Genomic DNA, 18,584 nt, shown 5'->3' with positions numbered 1-18,584 from the left:
CAGGACTGGTCTAATGTTCTAGTGCTCCAAAAAGAAGACTCTTAGGGGCCCATTTACTAACAATCAAATTTAGTTTTTTTCCATGAATCTCGAAAATGGTGTGGTTTTCCTAAATTTCTAAAAGACTCTAAAAATTTGAGATTTTTAGTGTAAGCAGATTCGGACTGGACATTGGGGGCCCACTGGGTTCCAAACCTCAGGGGGCCCCGTCCGCATGTGCGAAGTCCGGGCCCTGTGTGCAAATGCACGAACTCCAGCCCCCCCGCGCAAATGCCACCACAGTTTGTTTTTCCTGGGGGCCCAGCAGATCGGGGGAGGGGGTCTGAGCCCCCAGTTCAACCCTGAGTGTAAGTGTAAAAACCACGAAAGCCTTTAACGCCAAACTTCGGCAAGTAAAAGTTGTTGAGGTGCTGTAGAAGTCAGTGGGTGGTGCACTGATTCTATTGGACCATTTTTAAAGGAATCAGGATTTTAGAGGTGTTTGGATTTTTTTCAAAAATTGTTTGAAAAACTCATGTGGATAGTTACTAAACTGTTTTATAATTTTAATTGGGTTAATTATATTTAACTAAAGTATATTTAATTAAAATATTGTTAAAATATTAGGAATGTTTTCTAGTGTGATCAAAAATATGGGGGTTATTTATTAAAGTCTGAATGCCAAAAACTTTAATTTTTTGTGATGTATTATACCCCAAGGATGGAAAAAGTCAGAATCTGCCGAGGTTGTATATAAGTCAGTGGGAGAAGTCCTAAAGCAAAAATGGGGATAGAAGAGATATCTTATATCTGGAAACCATGAGATATATGTACACATATACCTAATCTAATGAGATAGCAGGAGCATGTAACAATAACAGTTAAAAGCTATTTTATTTAGGGTAATTATAAAGATAGTCAACTGCAACCGTGGATGAAAAAACATCAAACTGCACTGTTAGCATAAGCCTCTAAGGAGCAGTGGCCTGTAGGTTGCTAGCTATGCAAAGATTTTCCAGTAATGTTTTCTGCTCTGAGTTGATTTTATTTCTTTTCTCTTTGAACTTTATTAATAAATACTTCTGGCATTTCTGAAGAAACTGCAACTTTTAATTGGAAACTGCGCTGGGATTTCTACAGTGACTCAATACGAGTCTACCTTATTTTATGTACAAAGGTTCAGTATTATCTGCTTAAAAAAACCATTGTAACAATATATTTGCCTTCTTTTAGATTTGTTTGAATTTGGTATGTAATGTTAAAATAGCCTGAAGTGATATATTTTAAATGCTTAGAATTGGAATAATATAATTCGTGTTTGCAGTAATGAGGCAGTTGGATGAGACTCTCCAAAACTGTCTATGGGATGTTCAAATGCAGTTAAACCAAACAATTAGTTTATTATTTTGCTCAACTCTTGGATCTTGTGCCTGTATATCTGGGTTTTAAGTTTAATTGTATCAGATGCTCTTTTGGCACCCATTCTACTAACATTAACATTCCCTGCTGTGTTTTAATGTTTTAATCTCATGTTGATTATTCCTGGGATTTAAGCCAAATCAGCACTTGAAATTAAAACGTGATCCAATTTAAGCGTAACCATGGAGACTAGAGTAGCCTCTCATTTCTAACAAAGCTTTTTAAAAATTACAACAGTTATTAATCCATCACTGAAGTTTTCAAATATTTGTCAAAAATATTGTCTAAGCTTGCCTACAAAGCTTCTATACAAAAGTTATACAAAAGCAATAATATGATTCAAATGGTACTTGTACAGTATATTGTGAAAGCCATGCTCTAAAGAAATAACCATGGATGGCACTGGGGAGGTTGTGGAATCCCTCTGGGTAGAAATTTAGATTGGGCAAAAGTTTACAAAGAAAATTATCATTGGTGTATGCTACAAACCACCTTGTTTATGTTACGAGAATGAAGCCCAGCTGCTTTTACAGATAGAAGCGGCTTTGCAACTAGTCCATGTTATTATTGTGGGTGACTTCAATTTTCCAGACATTGACTGGGGCAGTGGGGTTACCAAGACAAAAAAGGCTAGCAGGTTTGTAAATATGCTGAATGACAACTTTGTATGAAGGAAAATCACCCTAAATATGAACGTCTAATGAACAGTTAGACGGCCAGTATGCATAGATTATACCAAAGTATGTGGTATGTATGTACCCTGAATGAAAATAGTGCAAATAAATTTTCTCACCTGCTAAGTCAGTTTTTGCAGTCTGAGTCCCCTGACTAAGTATTATGTACCACAAGACCCCCTACAAAACCACCAGAAAACATATATTTTTGAAAGTACACATTCTGACAAATGTGTAAAGGCATATTTCTGCACCAAACTGCAGATCCTTCCTTAAATCAGTGGTTTTTATGACATTTCTGAAAATCTAAAAAATTGCATAAATCTACCAAAGTACCGTATGCAGTATATATAGCCTGGGAATGAAAATTACGCATATGAATTTTCTTACCTGCCAACTCAGCTTTTGCAATCTGAGCCTGCGTATTATGTACCACAAGACCCCCTAACTGTACAAAGACCCCAGAAACGTATACATTTTTGGTACACATTTTTTTCCAACAATCAAAAAGACACATTTTTATACCAAAGTACAAAACCACAAACCTATGTTTAAAAAATAACATAAGAAACAATAATGCAGGGATCAAATTGCAATAAAAACAAAAAAATTGCACAAACCAACTCAACAACACAATAACTGTCAGCATAATTAGTGGTCAATATACCTGATCTAATAGTTGCACTGCCAAAATAAACAGTTTTAGGGGAAAAACAGGATAAAAGAGTAAAATAAGTAAGTAAAAAAAACAAATGTGTGAATAAACGTGCAAAAAGGAGCAAAAGTGTGCAAAATAAAAAAAAATTTAAAGAGCAATCCACTAAAACATGTGTGCAATTGTGCTAATTTATGTTAAGTGTTGGTGATGGGCGAAAAATTCACGAAACAGCACCGGCGTCTCGTATTTGATGCCGGCGTCCGTTTTTGATGCCAGCGCCTGTTTTTTTCAATTTTTTTTACGCCGGCGAATTTTCGGCAGCAAATTTTCACGCCCGTTTCGCGAATTTATTCGCTGGCGGTGAATCGCGCAAATTCGCTCATCACTAGTAAGTGTCTTTAAGTGTGTGCAAGTGTGCAAAAAAAAATCCACTTACCGGTTATGGGGCAGGAAGGATGCTGACACCATTGGAGAGGGTCCTAGAGGTCCCCCAGCAGGAAGTGCAGTGCTGGTGGGTAAAGGAAGCAGGGAGCGCAGCAGATGTGATTGGATTGCAAAAGTAGTGAAATAAATAATAATAAGGGTGCCTATACTTTTGAAATCCCTATGATAACAGATACCCTTAACCAGTGCTGTCCAACTTCTGTGGTACCAAGATCCATATTTTTCTGGCCTATGTGGTGGGGGGCCGATAATGGAAGCCAGTGTTGACCACTCCCTCTTTTTGAAGCACACTCATGTTATCACAAGAACTTTTAAGACCATATCCACATTTATAGTGGTAACACACCCAAAAAATAGGCTCAAGCACAAGATACGTTTTATAATTACAGAGAAACAGGATTAATGTGTTTCTGCCTCTTTAAGTATTTTATATTGAATATGTATTTTCTCTACTATTGATTTCTCTTTGCTCTACCTATTGCAGTTAGCAAGTACTGGAACAATTGTTCTAATGTTAGATCTCTGCTGAATGACTGCATCTGAGGGCAGTTAAGTTAAGATGCACTGATCCAGTTTTATCCCCATCTGTCTTAACCACTAGATCCCATCAGGCCTCAGGTTGTCTTGTCAGTGGGAAGTGACACACATTTGCTGACGGATTGATCTGATTAGCAGATTTTCAAGATGAGCAGCCTGGTCAGAAATCTGTGATGATTTTATTATACTTCTATTATTAAACAACTGTAAATTATTCAATACATACAGTACACACTGAGGTAACATTTGTACATGTTGCTTTTACAATAAGATTTAACAAAACAATTGTTTTTCTAAATGAGCAGGCAGGTTAAAAATAACAATTATTTTATTAAGCAACTGTAAAGTATTTGAAATACTGTATAAACATTGAGGTAACATTTGTACATGCTGCTGATTTTTACAATAACATTTAACAAAACAATAGTTTTTCAAGTTGAGCATCCTTGACAAAAAATATGCAATATTTTGGGGGTTTTTGGGGAATTATTTTATTAATCAACTGTAAAGTATTTAATGCATGCATATTGAAGTTACATTTGTACATGTTGCTGTTTTTTTCAAATATAATTTAACAAAACAACTTAACAAAAGTGGTGTCTTATTCCCCTAAGTGTTTCAGGAGTACCTTAGTATACTCATTTGACAGTGAAATGTAACTCTGGGGTTCACCAAGATGCTATCGCCCCCCCCCATACTACCTTCAGGAGAATTGGCCACAAAGGACATGCCAGTTAGCCTAAATTCAACATCAGAAAGACTTGGATTAGGGTGATTTCACATCTGGGATATTCTGTAATAATGTACAAGGAGTTACATAAGGCTAGTAAAAATTAAAGGGATACTGTCATGATTTTTATGGTGTAGCTTTTATTTCTAAATGACATTGTTTACACTGCAAATAATTCACTCTACCATATAAAGTTTTATTTGTGAATCAACAAGTATATTGTTTTTTCAGTTGTTATGTTGGTCATTTTTTCTGTGTCTCAGAAAGAGCCAGCACTTCAAGGTGGAACTGCTTTCAGGCAGGCTATTGTTTCTCCTACTCAATGTAACTGAGGGTGTCTCAGTGGGACATGGATTTTTACTATTAAGTGCTGTTCTTATATGTTCAAAGGAGCTGTTATCTGGTTTCCTTCCCATTGTTCTGCTGATGGGCTAATGGGGGGAGAAGAGAGGGGGTGATATCACTCCAACTTGCAGTGCAGCAGTAAAGAGTGACTGAAGTTTACCAGAGCACAAGTCACATGACTGAGGGCAGCTGGGAAACAGACAATATGTCTACCCCCATGTCAGATTTCAAAATGAAATATAAAAAATCTGTTTGCTCTTTTTAGAAAAAGTGCTTTCAGTGCAAATGGACAAGCAGTATTAACATGTTTTCCGATTACAGAATCCCTTTAAACAGAATTGTCTAAAAAAGGTCTGCATGGAACAAGATGTAGAGTAAAATAAGTGAAGGGTGCCCTCCACAAGATAAAATGTTAAAATGAAAAAGAAAAGGGAGAAAAATACCAACTGAGAAATAAAAGCTTCCAACCTATTTTTTGGTTTGAAAGGATAGTTTGAAAAATAGATGGTTGAACAGAAAAATAAAATTACACTAAACAAATGAATGTCTTAATTAGACCTGTTGCAAATCAACATAACTTCTGTCCATGGCAATCTATGGTACCCCCTCACCTTTTATTATAAGTCCTCATTAATATAGAACATATTCCCCACTTCTATATAGATCTTTACCAGCATATTACTTGCAGATGAGGCAATTACATAGAACACCAAGTAGTCTTAAATATATGATTGTTTAAATCCTGATTAGTAAACATAAATGTGACTGGTCTAGTAAATTTAGATAAGGATGACAAATATATTTCAACGACCAATTAATTATGATTAGATAAGTTACCAATTGAAAAACAGCAACACTATAATTACAGTTTTAGCTTAATGATGGAGTAACAACTATTTTATTGCTTCTAAATATGGCTGAATTGCCAATGCTAAAATGATTACATTCATATTAAAAGCACGCAGCTTTAGTTTTCTTGACTTCAAAGAAATGGTTTTGCTTGAAGCTGCATTTTGGCATGCCATTAATCAGTTATGTTCCAATCTGCTTTTCAAATTTTAATTGCATATTTTATTGTATGCTACTTCCCTTGTAATTATCTGTTTAGGTTATAGACTGAATTGTGTTTTTTTAAAAAAAATAAACTGGAAAAAGTTTGCAATTTTAATAAAACTTTCTAAACTTGTAATTGAGCTCTGTGGTACAAAACTGCACATACAGGAATACACAAACAATAGAACAACTGCACATACAGATACTATGCCATCGATCTTTATAATGGTGCAACATGTAATAAAAAGGAAAAAATACTATAATCTATATTAGAAAAGAAAGTATTTATTGATCTAATATTAATCAGTATGAGTTTATCCATTTTGGCTTTTTCATGAATTTGGTCAGGGCTTTCCCTAGCTTGTGGTATATAAAAATATGTTTATTCATAGTGACCATGCTGTAGTTCCAGGAGTACCTACAACAGCAAACCTCACCATAATTGCGTTAGATCTGAAAGTCTGAACACACTGCCTGACCTCCTAAAGAGGGAACCTCTGGTATGAATGGTTTATTTATGCTATTTATATAACCATGCTGCTTTGTCATAGCAGTTCTTATGGAATGCAAGCTTTAAACTCTGTTGAGTTAAATAATATCCCCTAATAGTTTATGTTAGTAGCAATATCACTCTTCTTTATGCTTTTAGCTAGCATTTTTGGCCTTTGGTGGTGTTAGAGTGGCAGCACTGAGCTCCAACTTGCCATTGACCCTCTTATTTTTGACCATGTGTAGAGGGTAATAATACAAGAGGAATATGAGGACTGAATATGCTAATGCAGACCCTCAAATAAGCAATCTAATTCTGGAGCACTGGCTTTCCACAAGGGGAATGATCCCTTTTTTTTACCTTTTGTTTGCAAACCATTTTTTCTTTAGGATATGCTCTCTGCAAATCAGCTGCTGCCAAAAGTCTTAGGGTAAGGACACACTTTACGATTTGTCGCCAACATTTTAAAAAAGTAAATTGCGGCGACAAGACGATCGTCTTTTTTGAACAGACGATTCACAGTGACTATTGGCACAGAGCGATTTGTATCCCATTACTTTGTGCGGTACGTGCTCCACCCAAACCGGAAACGGTTTGTGCTTCCCGCTGTAACCTGGCGTCTTTACGTTCTTGCGTCATTGCGTTCGCATTGTAATTTGAATACAATTGCTGCTACTTATCTGTATGTGTGTGCGTGTCTAGGAGATTTCAGTGCTTTTCTAAGTACATGCTATTTCTGATAAATCGCTCAGAAAAGGGTCTCAGTTCGTTTTGGAGCTACAAGCGATTCACAAACGCGCTGTGGGCACATGAGCTGGCGTCTTTCATTTGGTTTTGTTCAGAGACAAAACGAGCGATATGTCGTCCAGTGTGTCCTTACCCTTAAAGGGCTAGGTTTCCTTCCTTCCTAAAGGATTAATAAGAACAGAGACAGGGCAGGAGAAAAGGCACAGCACAAGGTATCAGCACTACTGTAGGTTCTTTTGGAACACTATACTGTATAAACTAACACCATAAGGATTAGATAAAAACTGGACAGGGAATAGGTCAGTTCCAGGGAGAGTTCAAGGTCTCTCTCATTTTCCCCTCCCTCTAGATAATGAACGAATAGGAATTAATCAAGTTGTGCACCTGTTACGCCACCACTTTAATCTACCTACAGTACTCCAGGTGGAGGAGGTAGAACTCTCAACATCACCGCTTAACTGGTGGTGCTATAAGCTGAACTTTTCATTCTGTGACTTCACAGATATAGTTTGCCTCACAGCCAGTACTGAAGTAATAATGAGCAGAGTGATTTGGTTAGACATAAGATGGAAAAAGACATCATAGAGGAACAGAGCACACTACAGACCAACCTGAAGTCAAATGAACAACTAAAATCAATGACATTAGGTTAAAACCATGCCATGATTTCATATAAATATCTGCTGAGAAATTTGGTAGTTTTGCAGTCACCTGTAGTTTCTTTGCTGTGTATAAACTCTACTACTATTGTAGCAAATTAACATATGACAAATATGAAATAGAGACCGGAAAGGCAAATAAAAATTAGAGCCATATATAAAACAACAAGGATTAGCTTTACCCAACAGGAAACAGGAACATTTCTTATGAAATATTCGATTATCAACCAGCAGGATTTTTTAATAAGCAAAATGTTCATCGCGCATTACAGCAATGATTTCTGGCAGCACGAATCCTTTGGCCCCATCTGTGCATGGTTACATTTAAATCAGTAGCTTTGTAATAAAAGACAATATTATCATCAGGGTTTCTTTTGCTTCTATGAGCCAGATGAAATAGTGTAATGATGCTATATTACTGGCTATTTATAATGTATGACCTGTAAGGTAATCGAGATATACTGTATTTCTATATCAATTAAATGTATCTCAATAATAGCATATACCTGTAATTGCTTATTTTAATGCAACAATGCAAGAATACAATTTATCCAATTTATCTGGAAATGTCACTGTTATAGAGTGACAGCAGTTTTCATACAATAGCTGCAGTTTGTATGCAGAGAGAGGCAGTTGTATTCAGAACATGGAAGAGCTATAAGCAGATTTTCATCTCCTAAGAGGCAGGTACATTGAGGAAAGAGAGGAAGATATAGATAGTATTGATCTGGTAGGCAAAGGCCTGATTCAGAGGAGATTGACCTGATCCTGAACTGTTTGATATTTTCAAACTTAAAATGTAATGTAATGTGATATAATTTTATTAAATGTCATTAAATGCCCATGCATTCAATCTGAGCATGAAGACTGCTCATTTTATCAGGTAAGTTGAAGTTATAGTACATCAATCTATAGGTCTATTCATTATTACATTTGAATGTGTTAAGAAGCTTTTTTTTTTTTTTTACCAGTGGGTCTTTCCAGCTGACACGTGGTCACCCATTCCGATTAAAGAAAGGAGGTTCCGTCTAAATATTCAGAAGGGGTTTTTCACAGTGAGAGTGGTGATGATGTGTAATTCTCTCCCTGAATCAGTGGTACAGACTGATACATTAGATAGCTTTAAGAAAGGGTTAGATGGATTTTTAGCAAGTAAAGGAACAAGTAAAGGAATACAGGATTATGGAAAATAGCTCATAGTACAAGTTGATCCAGGGACTAGTCCAATTGGCATCTTGGATTCAGAAAGGAATTTTTCCCCCCTCTAAGGCTAATTGGAGAGGCTTCAAATAGTTTTTTTTGCCTTCCTCTGGATCAACTAGCAGTTAGGCAGGTTATATATAGACTTAAAAGGTTGAACTTGATGGACGCATGTTTTATTTCAACCAAACTTACTGTAAGGATTGATTGATGTTAAAGAATGTATATACTCTACCTTCCTGAGCGCCAGAGTGGGCCACGGAGGGGCCGCATCGCTAGTGCAGAGAGTGCAATTCTGCTTTGTGATTTAAAAATCAGAATTTTGGCTCTTTAAGTTACCAGGAGTAACTTACAGGCATGAGATCTATTTTCCAGAATGCTTTCCATAATTTGGATCTTCACGTTTTTCTTGTCCAATTACTATTTGTGCACTGTTGTGTTAACCTTACCCTATTCTGTGCTGGTCTAGTTCCAACTATGTGGAATGACTGAATCCAGGCCCCTGGACTATTTACAACCCATCCTAATTACTTATCTCTACAAGTTATCTCTATCTGTAACTTTCTAATGTATTGCCCATAAAGTAGAAAAAGAAAAGATGAGGACCGCACATGCTCACCGTTCCCCCCCTCCGATTCAGGTGCACAGTCCAACAGTGTCCCCACTGTGAATTCGACCAAAACTCAGGAAAAACAGACGGCACTTCTGAAAAATGGGATTTATTGGGGTTCCTGCAGAATAACCTTACGCGTTTCGGGAGTTATCCCTTAGTTTATTGCCCATAAACCCTTTTTCAGTGATTTAACATTATATATATATATGATTTGCCTCTTCAGCTTTCATTTGTATTTGGCCTGACTAAGGGGCCTGTGTGCTCCAAAAGCTTGAAATTGTTACTTATAAAGTTAGCCAATAAAAGGAATCACCAAACTTTAGTTTTTCTGCATTTCTTTCAATGGCTACAACATTTCTTTTTATGAGAAGGTAAGTAGAGACCTCGATTCTGGGATGGCAGTGGATGTGATTTACTTAGACTTTGCTAAAAGCATTTGATACAGTGCCACACAAAAGGTTACTGGTTAAATTTAGGAATGTTGGCCATAGCATTTGTACCTGGATAGAGAACTGGCTAAAAGATAGACTACAAAGAGTGGTGGTAAATGGAACATTTTCTAATTGGACCAGTGTTGTTAGTGGAGTACCGCAGGGCTCTGTACTAGGTCATTTGCTATTCAACTTGTTTATTAATGACCTGGAGGTGGCCATTGAAAGTATTGTTTCTATTTTTGCAGATGATACTAAATTGTGCAGAACTATAGGTTCCATGCAGGATGCTGCCACTTTGCAGAGTGATTTGTCTAAATTGGAAAACTGGGCAGCAAACTGGAAAATGAGGTTCAATGTTGATAAATGCAGGTTATGCACTTTGGCAAAAATAATATAAATGCAAGTAATATACTAAATGGCAGTGTGTTGGGAGTTTCCTTAAATGAGAAGGATCTAGGGGTTTTTGTAGATAACAAGTTGTCTAATTCTGGGCAGTGTCATTCTGTGGCTACTAAAGCAAATAAAGTTCTGTCTTGCATAAAAAAGGGCATTAACTCAAGGGATGAAAACATAATTATGCCTCTTTATAGGTCCCTGGTAAGGCCTCATCTGGAGTATGCAGTGCAGTTTTGGACTCCAGTCCTTAAAGGAGAAGGAAACCCCCTTGTCGCAAAACCCTCCCCCCCTCCCCCCCTCCCCCCTCCCCTGTGTTGCCCCCCCTCCCTCCTTCCCCCTGGCCTACCTGTCCCCCTGGGCAAATGCCCCTAACTTGTTACTCACCTTTCTGCGCAGGTCCTGTCAACGGAGTTCACAGTCGCCATCTTCTCCCACGAGCGTCTTCTTCCTGCTTTGACCGGCGTCTTCTGGCGCATGCGCAGTAGGAACATTTACCGGTGCGGCTCTACTGCGCATGCGCCGAATGTCACGAAGTGAAATCGGAAAACTTCGTGACATTCGGCGCATGCGCAGTAGATCCATACCGGTAACTGTTCCTACTGCGCATGCACTTTAGTTAGTATAAGTATGGGTATACTGTATATCATTTATGTGAAAGTAGGGATGGGTGTATGTATGGATGCTGGGTTTTCATTTGGAGGGGTTGAACTTGATGGAGTTTGTCTTTTTTCAACCCAATTTAACTATGTAACTATGTAACTGTCTCAAAACTATGGCTTTTTGGTGCAATTCAATAGCCAAATTAAATAGCAGGTTCATGTAAATTATTAAACCAAGTGACATTTTACAACTACATTTCAATTCACTGTTACTTTTAATCTGACTGGGAAAATATGTTGTGGGCTTATAATATTAACTATCATACCCAATGTATATTGAATTTCTATGATATAACCCTCCCATGTCACATAACACTTTCTATCAATTTATTCAGGGATGCTAGCTGTTTCATAGAGGTACAGTAGCTCTACATGAACAGAGACACAAGAGAATACAAATGCCAGATGGGAACATATATGTGTTGGATAAAGATGCTCCCTATAGACCTGAAATGTCAGGCATGGGTTCAATTTTCAATTTTAGTTACGTTACTTATTTCATTTTATGATTCATATATTAAGACAAGGATTTTGTAACATCCTGCCTGGAGTTAAACCAGGGATCTGGTATTTCTATGCTGTCTGCATTGCCACTGCTCTATGTGAGCAGACAGCTAAGGCCCTGGTTCACTGATAGTCCCTGGGTGTGACTCTGTACTTGTCAGGGAGCCGGGAGGTCCCTCCAGGGAGGTAGTCAGGATCGAGGAGGAAGCCCTCTTGAGGGAGCAAGGTCGCGGTGTCCAAAGGGTTAATCAAAAGAGTAGTCGGGATCCAGGCAAGAGTTCACAGGCAGGCAGAAATCAGCAAAGTCCAAAGTCCAGGCAAAGGGTCAGGATATCAATCAGGAACAAGATTTAGCAAATAAGCTCACAGGAAACCCAGGATACACTTAGGGAAAGTATTCCTATACTTGGGCGCCATTCTGGCATCTAGATGGCGTTTTTATTTTGAATTTGGCGCCATTGTGACGTGATTGACGTCCTTGCGCCGACGTCGGCGCGCTGACGTCATTGCGCCGGCGCCGCTACCCACGTGGCGGCCATGGGCGCCGCCATTTTGGGAGCGACGCCGGCAGGGGAGGACGCACCGCCCGGAGCTCCAGGCGATCGTGACAGTACTGTGTTAACAGTTTTGACCCCGGCTTGTTTATCCTGACTACACTATTGATTGCTGATCCTGTACTGCACTGGTACTGACCCTGCCTGTTTCACGACTTCACTCTCTGTTCCCTGTCCTTCCTATGTATGCTACTGTTCCCTTGCCTGTCCAGAACTCCCCCCTTGGTCCTCTCACTTTAAGGGTAAGGGCACTCTTGGCCATTCAGGGAGATTTAGTCGCCTGGCGACTAATTGCCTCGACTTTGCGGCGACCAATCTCCCCAAACGCGTTCCCTCACTCTGCACTGGCTAAAATGAAAAATTGCTGGCGCTAATCACACGCGGCGATTCGTTTTCCGAAGTCGCCCGAAGTGGCCTCACAAGGAAACTTTGGGCGACTTTGGAAAAAGAATCGCCGCGTGTGATTACAGCCGGCGATTTTTTATTTTAGCAAGCGCAGAGTAAGGGAAGGCATTCGGGGAGATTGGTCGCCGCAAATTCAAAGCAGTTAGTCGCCAGGCGACTAAATCTCCCCAAATCGCCCAGTGTGCCCTTACCCTAAGTCCTGGTGCCATTTGAGTAGCGGAGGGCTCCTCCTGAAGCAAAAGGTGGTTGTTAGAGCCTGAAGCGTGAACCGAGACCGGGACCTTGGTGTTATAGAATACCTTAAATTACAGATCTGAAATCAGATAAATAATTATGTTGTAGTTACTTATCATTTATAAAGTATCTGCAATTGTGGCTTGTACAAAAGCAGTTATCAGACATGATAAACACAATATATTCTTTCCAAGCACTTCAGTTTTTAGGTAAAAAATATAAAGAAGGTTTTTATATTGTAGGTAGAGAAATCATCTCTATAAAAATCTATTGTTGCATTTGATTAAATATTTGTGACACTCGTATATTGCAAAAAGATAACATAATTAGCCCAGGAGACAACCACTAAAGTGCTAAAATATGAAAGCAATACAGTAGCACTACTATTATTGTTTGCTCTAATTAATTTAACCACTGACTTTATTTAAGTAGTACAGGCATGGGATCTCCTATTCAGAAACCCATTATACAGAAAGCTCCTAATTATTGGGAAAGCCATCTCCCACTTTAAGCAAATACTGTAATTCAAATTTTTAACAATATTTGTACAGTAGTTGGTTATGACTAAGCTGCATGAATACATATTGGTGGCAATTATATTTTTTTGATGTTTACATGATTTTTTGCAGACTAAAGATACAATGATACAAATTATGAAAAGATCCCTTTATTGGAAAACCCCAGGTCCCATGAAATCCTGGTTAACAGATCCTTAAACAAAGATGTAGTGTAGGAAATGTTGCTAATTTTTTGTTTTTAGTATTCCACCAGTCCAAGGCCCTTTAGCAGAAAAGATCTGTGCCTCTGAAGATGCCCCAGTAGCTACCTATCTTCTTTTCTGCTGATTCACTGCACAAGTGCACATTATCTGTGCTGCTGTTGGCTATGCAAGCTTAGGAATTGATTCACAAAATACTTCACATAGAATATAAATGTCAAAATGTAATGGCTGTTTAGCAATTCAATGAATTATATTGCAGCTCGGAAGTACATTCTGCAACACAATTTAATAATCAGCCTTGTAGCATCAGCTTCTATGACATGTGAACCTCATTTTCTGCTTGATGATTTGCAACAACCCCTAAATTTCGCTTTTTTAACAGCTGCCCAGGGCACATTGAGCATGTGCAGTGTCACCGACAATCGTAAAAATTGCTATAGACTAGTGATGGGCGAAACGGCGCCGGCGCCCGTTTTTTTTATGCTGGTGCCCGTTTTTTGACGGAAAAATAATACGCTGGCGAATTTTGTGGGCTATTCGCGAATTTATTCGCTGGCAGCGAATCGCGCAAATTCGCCTCAAATTCGCGCCTGCCGAATAAATTCGCCCATCACTACTATAGTCATGCTGTGCCTTTATGATTTTTGGAGTTGACAGTTGTTGCTCAAAAATAACACATGCTTTAGAATTAAATGAGAACTAAACCCTAAAAATAAATATGGTTAAAAATGACATATTTTCCTGAACTTGAATTGCACCAGCCTAAAGTTTCAGCTTCTCAACAGCAACGACGATCCAGGACTTCAAACTTATCACAGGGGGTCACCATCTTGGAAATTGTCTGTGACACTATCACATGCTCAGTGGGCTCTGAGCAACTGTTGAGAAGTTGAGCTTAGGGGTTGTCACAAATTATCAAGCAGACATTGTGCTAGTTGTAATGGTTTATGTACTGCCATGTTGTTATTATCTGTATTAATTACTAATCAGCCTTATATTGTGACATTTATATTCTATGTGTACTGTATATTGTGAGTGGGTCCCTAAGCTCAGTAAGTGACAGCAGCACAGAGCATGTGCAGTGAATCAGCAGAAAAGAAGATGGAGAGCTACTGGGGCATCTTTGGAGACACAGATCTTAACTGCTAAAGGGCTGTGGTTGCCTTGGGCTGGTACAGAAGCCCAAACCATAATGTACAACATTAATAGTCTTCTTCTTTAGTTAAGCTTTAGTTCTCATTTAAAGGGAGCATTACCCTTCTGTATGTGATCAGCATGAGCACAATAAGGTTAAAAATTCATTCTGCCTATTCCTTTCATATAAAAAAAAATCCTATTCTGTTTTTTGCCACACAGGGTCATTTGTTAACCTAATTTGTTACTGTAAAAAAAGTATCAGATTACTGTATACTTGTTCATGGGGCAATGGTAAATGTGGCCCCAAGTTTGATATTAACCTTTTAGATATAACTGTCCAAAAACTGAATCTCGTCTATAGAGAAAATAATAGCACTTTAAAGTCTAATTTGCTAATCTTTTTTCTATTTTTGTAATTATTACATTATTTGCCTTCCTGTTCACAACCTGAATCTCAAAATGTTATCTGGTTGCCAGGCCTTGATGAGGGTTAATATGTTGTTGGCTTTTTTTTTGTATTTATTGGAAAAATCTTAACAATGTTTTTTACTACAGCCAGGGAAAGTGGATTATGGAAATGTCTCTCTGCAAACACTGACAAAAAAAACATATTAGGAATATACAATATATAAAGCATTTTAGAATATACAGTATTCAGCATCAGTTATGTATGTTGCTTTGTTACAGGAGAGCTCTTAAATTACATTAAAATAGTGTGTGGCAATGCTTATTTAATGACATGCTACTGAAATTTGCCATTCTGCCTGTGTTACCACTCCATATCAGCTCAAATCTACTAAAACATTTTGACTTGTATCCTCTGGGATTTTTTTAAAAAGGTACCAACACTCCAATGAGCAAAAAACGCGCATTATATTAGAGAAATGGCTACATTCTTGTTAGCATGGGAAATCCATCATTTCAAAATCCCCAATGTACTACTGCTCACATAAGTAAGAAAAACTATATACAAAATGAAATTCACAGTTAGCGGATACATTCGCTAAACCGCCGCGAAAAAAAAATGGACGCCAACAAATTTGCGCCAGCGTCCAAAAATTGGAAGCTGGTGTCAAAAACGCATTTTTCCCCGTTTCGAAAATCTCGCAGGAAATTTGCAAATTTTCTGGCAAAGCGAAACGCCCCAAATTCGCCCATCACTATTCACAGTTCAATTTTCATGATCAAAATAGTTAGTACTTTTCGGCTTGCTTCTAACTTCCTTTAATACAGCGTAACCTTCAAGTTTGCCAGTCAATTACTAACCCTAACAGAGAAATAATCCAGTTATTAAACACTCAATGACCTTCAGCTATGTGGGATCAAGTAGGCACACGTGTACAAAACTGAACTCCAAGGATTTCTATATCTTTATTTAGCAAACAAGTGATTAGGGGGGTTATTTACTAAACCCCAAATACAAAAATCCCGAAAAATTCATGATTTTTTTTTTTATAAAATTGGACTTAAACCTCGAGGATGGAAAAATTTGAATTAGAAAATCCGGCATCTCAGACCTGTCGAGGTTTCATATAAGTCAATGGGAGAAGTCCCAATGATTTTTTGATGTGCATGGGTTTCGTGCAATACCCCGAAATTTTCAGGCAAAAAGGCATAAGAAATCAGAGTTTTCACGAAAAACCGTGAAATCGTGCCACCCTAGGCCCGGGCCTTTGTGGCCTCGCCACAAATCCGGGCCTGGTCTTTTCGCAGCTTTGGGACTTCCGCTTTTTCGGCACTTCGGATTTTCAGGACTTCTGGAGAGGCGGCACGGCTTCAGTCATGTCACGGTGGGCCCGGCTATTTTACGAAAAGAGCAGCACAGCTGGGCCCCCCTTAATGCCTGGGCCTGGTACAGCAATACCCCCTCTGCCCCCCTGATGGTGGCCCTGGCAGGCATTTTTAAAACAAAAATAGCAACCACCCCTGCAGGAACTTTCACAGTTATATAGGCTAATAAACTTTGTGCATATACTTCTTTATAGAAAACCCTGACTGAGATCTGTATTTTATTTTATATGTAACATACATTGTAATTCACTTTTTATACATCGCTGAACTTCATGATGACAAATCGGTTTTCTATCTGAACAGATATAGTCGAACACAGAGTCCTGACTCTGCAAACATATAGAATGTGAAGGATTGCAGTATCACACTTCCCACTGCCAGATGGTCTCTCGTCTGTTTATCTTGCTTATACTATCATGTTATTAACATACAGACAAATCAGCATAAGTAATAAAATACCTTAGTAAAGTGCCGACCATAAAATGTATAAATAATGGAAATAATAAAAATAATAAAAATCTATGAAAATATAATGATAAAAATGTCTGATAAAAAATATTCAGAGATACTGTTTCCTGCATTTAACTGTTGGTATTCTGAGCTCCAGCATCTTTCAACCGATGATTACAGGTCAAACAGATCACAACATCACCCGGCAGTGCATTCCACAACCTCACTGTCCTCACTGTGAAGAACCACCTACATTGCTACAAATTTTTCTACAAAAAGTTCTTTTCTTCTAGTCTGAAGGGGTGGCCTCTGGTACGGTGATCCTCTTTATGGGTAAAAAGGTCCCCTGCTATTTGTTTATAATGTCCTCTAATGTATTTGTAAAGTGTAATCATGTCCACATGCAAGAGTCTTTTTTTTCCCCCAGAGAAAACAACCACAACCGTGACAGTCTACCCTCATAATTTAAGTTGTTGTTTTCTACTTTTTGGCAGATTCTCTCTGAATTATCTAGAATAGTCAATCTTTCGATATACATGTTTACAGTAGTTCTAACTACTCATTGTTGTGCAATAGCAAATTTTCTGTTCAGAAAACAAACTAAACATAATACTGAACATAGCTTTACTTTCCATCTGCCAAGCAAGGTTACCATAGCAAAGTTTGCTTGGAAACTTTTTGCTTTTTGTTTTGGTGCAGTCATGCATGTAAGTCCCGTGCTAATAACCCATTAGAAAACATTTAACATTTGCATCATACAAGTGCAAACATCTGGGTCTAATTAAGTTTTTGGAAGACCAAAAAATTATTTGCCCATTCTGAGGACAGATTTGGTTGTGCGTAACTTGACGGATATCCTAGTTTAAAATAAACTTGGGCAACTTTAAACTTGTATGATCTGACCAAGACTCCCTGGTATTAAGTGTTGCTATTGGATTTTTTATACTGCTTTGTTGCCTTTTTAAAGAGGAGGCATAGTAACTAGCAGTACTCATTAATACAACAATACTGTAGATAAACCTAATTGCAGAAGCGGTTCTATATAACATTTATGAAATGTGTATTTTTGCTTTCATGTATGTGAACCAATATGCCTGGTTTTGCAACTAGGTATTTCCTTGGCCGACCAAAGTCAACAGTATATTTACGTCACACTTCTGAGTTGCTATTAGTGGGTACAGATTTAGATTCATCAAAATATTCTGAAAAATAATGAATATATCCAATTCTCCTTGACAAAGGCTTGTGACAAAATGTTGAGATGATTCACACTTTGCCCAAAGGCATGCACTATATAGTAACATAACTCTGTTGCTGGGTATATATTACATTTTATATTGTGTGAATGTTGTTTGTCACTTTGGATTGTAAACATTGCACAACTGCATTGTTTTGATTTATCAATAAACTGTTAATAATATTAATACCACCTTTTCTGTATTTTGTGTTGTATGAAGAAATCCTTACCAAAATTAGGGGGCCGATTCACCAAGGGTCGAATATCGAGGGTTAATTAACCCTCGATATTCGACTGGGAATTAAAATCCTTCGACTTTGAATATCGAAGTCGAAGGATTTTAGCGCAAATAGTTTGATCGAACGATTGAAGGAATAATCCTTCGATAGAACGATTAAATCCAACCGATTTTAATCCAACGATCGAAGGATTGTCCTTCGACCAAAGAAACTTAGGAAATCCTATGGAGACCTTCCCCATAGGCTAACATTGACTTTGGTAGCTTTTAGATGGC

The sequence above is a fragment of the Xenopus laevis genome, chromosome 7S (assembly GCF_017654675.1).
Source record: "Xenopus laevis strain J_2021 chromosome 7S, Xenopus_laevis_v10.1, whole genome shotgun sequence".
Taxonomy (NCBI): Eukaryota; Metazoa; Chordata; class Amphibia; order Anura; family Pipidae; genus Xenopus; species Xenopus laevis.
Note: the sequence above shows the minus strand (reverse complement) of the source record.